This window comes from Asparagus officinalis, chromosome 4, assembly GCF_001876935.1.
Source record: "Asparagus officinalis chromosome 4, Aspof.V1, whole genome shotgun sequence".
Taxonomy (NCBI): Eukaryota; Viridiplantae; Streptophyta; class Magnoliopsida; order Asparagales; family Asparagaceae; genus Asparagus; species Asparagus officinalis.
In genome coordinates this window covers 45,101,336-45,105,539 of record NC_033797.1, presented here as the reverse complement: position 1 = coordinate 45,105,539, position 4,204 = coordinate 45,101,336, and the positions used below count along the sequence as shown (strand labels likewise).

The following is a 4,204-nucleotide window of genomic DNA, read 5'->3' as shown; positions in this document are numbered from 1 at the left end:
TATAGAGAGAGAGAGAGAGAGAGGATTCATAACCTTAACAATTGACCCGTAATATTAACAATTAATTCGTAACATTAACAATTAACCTATAACTTTAACAATCTCCCAATACAAACAACCAAAATAATTAAAAACAAAAAATAATAAAATAATCCTCATTAATAATTTCAACTATCATCTTAGTACTTCATGATAAAAAGAGAGAGAAAATAAAAATAATAAAATAATCATCATCATATTTTAATAAAAAAAGAAGGAGAGAGAGAGAGAGAGGATTCATAACCTTAACAATTGACCCGTAACATTAACAATTAATTCGTAACCTTAACAATTAACCCGTAACTTTAACAATCTCCAAATACAAACAACCAAAATAATAAAAAACAAAAATAATAAAATAATTCTCATCAATCATTTCAACTATCATCTCAATACTTCATGATAAAGAGAGAGAAAAAACTAAAATAATAAAATAATGCTCATCATATTTTAATAAAAAAAAGAGAGAGAAGGGTATTATGGTCTTCACATATTTTAATGTCTTGGGTTTTGTGTTTTGGAGGCTCAGAGAACAGAATCTTTATTTTGGGGGTAAAACACCCGTTGACAAAGTCTTGGGGGGTGGGAAGCATTTTTCCCTATTTTAAAATATATACAAACAAGGTAGTTTTAAAATAGAGTTATTGTGGATTTAACAGTAAATTTAACAAGAATTAAGGGTTAAAAGTTTTAAAATTACCGCGTGCGTGTCATATGGAAATCTTCAGTGGAATATTCTCACGTTGCGTAGTATAGAGTATTAAAATACAACTTAAAAACTTTAGGATACTTGGGTGCTGCCAAAACAAGTGAGAGTATGTAAGTGCATAATAAGAGAAACTATAAAACTAATTATTCTATCTTTTATAATGTTGATTATTCTTTTTTTTCTCTATTCCCAATGATGTAGCGGAAGTGTGATCAAATAAAGCACACCCCGTTCTGTACGAGTAAAACAACACAAACCCTAGAAATCCTATGAAAATAAACCCTTATTAAATAATAATAATAATAATAATAATAATTGTTGTGTATATAACTGAAATTTAACATTCGGATTAGGCGAATCATACCACATAAGCAGACAACTCAGCGGTCAGGTGAAAAAAACTTAACGCCACTAGTGTAGAACATGTGCATGTAGCTATCTTAAACAACTCTCGGCTCTTAAGACCGACTAAGGCTCTGTTTGGCAAAACTAGCTAAAAGCTGCGAGATTATAGCTGAAAGCTGTCAAGTTAGCTGAAAGCTGTGAAATTATAGCTGAAAGCTGATAGCTGTGTAGCTAGCTGATTGACTAGAGCTGTTTGGCAAAAGAAGCTGTACAACTAGCTTAAATTTGTTAAATGACTAAAAAGGTCATGCAATATTATTAATATAAAATTAAAATTATTAGGGGCAAAAACGGAAGAAAAAATTTGACAGCTCCTTCCCAAAGACAAACGCTACTTGAAATAGCTTTCCAAAAGCTACTTGCAAAAGACACAATCTCCAAAATAATCTCCTTCTATTTTTGGTTACCAAACAGCTCTACTAGCTTATTGACCAAGTCAATAAGACACAAGCTCTTAGATAAGATACTTTTTTTGGTTGCCAAACAGTGCCTAACAAGCCCATATAAGGTGGTCATGACCCGTGACAGCTATTCTTATCTCAGTCTAGATCTCATGCCTCGCTCCAGCCCAGTCAAGTTTTATGTAAGCTCGTCTAATTAAGGATAATTAAGGATAATCATATAATATCCTTAACATTCCATGTTAAGGGATATTAATTGATAATAGTCCCTATAAATTAACAATTACCGTAGCAACTTGAATTTATACACACGTAGGAGAAACCTTCCTCGACCAACGAGGTTAGAATACATGGGGTTTACTTGCATGCCAATGCCTAATAGTGTGGAACGGAATGTAGAGATCACTTGAGGGGATTATTTAGATAAAAAAAAAATATTAAAATTGTATTCTTTATTTAAGAAAAAAGATGCAAACAATGGGCGTATATTCGGGAACGTCACATGCCAGCAACTCGCATGTCTAATACTAGTTGCAATACACATGTAGGGTTTTTTCACAAATATTTCCCCTATAAAATAAAGAAATACAACCCCTTATATAGGAATAAAATAAAATCTAATCCTAATTAATAGACAAGATCAAATAATACATCCTAACAAAATAATAAATTCAATCCTAACTTAAAAAATTCAATCCTAACTTAAAAAACTCAATCCTCGCTAAAGATCTTAACTAAAAGAAAAATCAAATGCCTTAAAAAAATAAATTCCTAAGTAAAATCTTCATCAAATCTTTTTTTTTTCAGATTCATATTTGATGTGTCCTGCTTCAAATCTCTCCATCTTAAAGCATTCTTGAGTTTAAAATTGCATGGCGTTGAAGAACTATCAATTATATTATCAATGGTGGATCTCTTCGGCTATGATACTAATTGATGAGGAACAAAATCATAGTGATTTATTGAGATTGATTATTTGGATAAAAATAAAAAATAAATATTAAAACTATACTCTTCATTTAAGAAGAAAAGATAGAAAAGAAGAGCTTCGCATCCGAGCGCTTCAAATATAGGGTTTCTCACAAATATTTTTCTCTCCTCCCCCTAAAATAAAGAAATACAACCCCTTATATGGGAATAAAATAAAGTCTAATCCTAACTAATAAATAAGATCCAATGACACATCATAACAAAATAAAAATTTCAATCATAATTAAATAGCAAGCTCAATCTTAACTGAGGATGTCAACTTAAAGAAAAATTAAATCGCTTAAAAAAATAAAATCTTCATGAAATGTTCTTTTAGCTTTATATCTATGTTTCTCTTGCATCAACAAGGAGTTCCACAACCGTTAGGATGGTGGCACACGTATTACCTAATCTGACCAGGCAAATCCCTATAGATATATATTTGCTATCGCATACCCAGGTAAGGGATCCTTCGTACTTGATTTATCAACGCTGTCGATGTCAATCCATGAACCTCACTCTAAAACCCTAGCCTGAATTCGTATTGTTTAGTCTTCTTCATCAAGAGACTTCACCTATGCATCGAAGGGGCCCTAGTGGGCAACCCGCACGTTCATCAATCTGGCGATTTCCCTCACATTCGCAGGCAATCCCAAATACAGATGGAAAATGCTAGAGGCACACCCCTCAACCACACTCCTCTCTCGCTACAGTGCACTGAGGTCCACATGAAAAATTTTAAAAAATTCTCATGTGGGCCCCAGTACACTGTAGCGAGAGAGGAGTGTGGTTGGGGGTAGGGCTGAGCATGGTTCGGTCCAAACCGAAAAAATCGACCGAACCGACCCGGAAAAATTGGTTTTATGAGGTGGTTCGGGTCGGTTTGAAAACTTTTCAACTCGAACCGACCCGAACCGACACGAACCGACCGAATATAGTGCAATACTACCCATTCTGATCTCAACCCCTACCCGACCCGTCCCTAAAGAGTCAAAGACTCAAACCCTAAACTCATTTTCTGAATTATTATGGATTAAAAACAATATCATTATATCAGTGTTTAATGCTTCATAATCTCCTACTTTGTTGATATCTTTTTTTTTCTTTAACACAGTTTGTTGTTTGATAAGAAGTTTGATGAAGTTAGAACCGAACAAACCAAACCGAACCGCACCGAACCAACTTGCAACAATTCGGTTCGGTTTTGAATTATAGACGGTTTGGTTCGGTTGTTCAAATTTTGGTAAAAACCAAACCGACCCGACCGTTGCACACCCCTAGTTGGGGTATGGTTAGGGGTGTGACTGTAGCGCCACCCAATACAGATCATCATCATCAGACTACTATATAGGACAATCAAGGGGCCCCTAACCTCGAGTCCAATCCAGTGGACCCAACACATCATGTTTCTTCTCGCAGAGAGACAGTTGGCGCCCATCGCGGGGGCCTCGCTTTGATCGATCTTATTCAATGACTGATAACAAACAAGAGATCCCTCGAAACGAGCCCGCCGGCATGGCCGCAAAGAATTTAGGTGATACCCTAAACCTATCTCAATTGGAATTCCGTCATATCGATCACTAATCAGCCCGAGCAAGCTCCCGCAAAGATGCAAAGCAGAAGTAAGTTACCTGATCAACGACCGGACTCTCCACGCACCCACCGGCGCCAACTAATAATA

The 4,204-nt window shown here is 35.3% G+C and overlaps 1 protein-coding gene across 2 annotated transcripts in view; it reads left to right on the top strand.

Annotated features, from left to right (window-relative positions):
- LOC109837354 (acyltransferase-like protein At3g26840, chloroplastic) overlaps positions 1-4,204 on the top strand; it is a 34,430-nt gene that overhangs the window by 2,450 nt on the left and 27,776 nt on the right. The window lies entirely within an intron of this gene.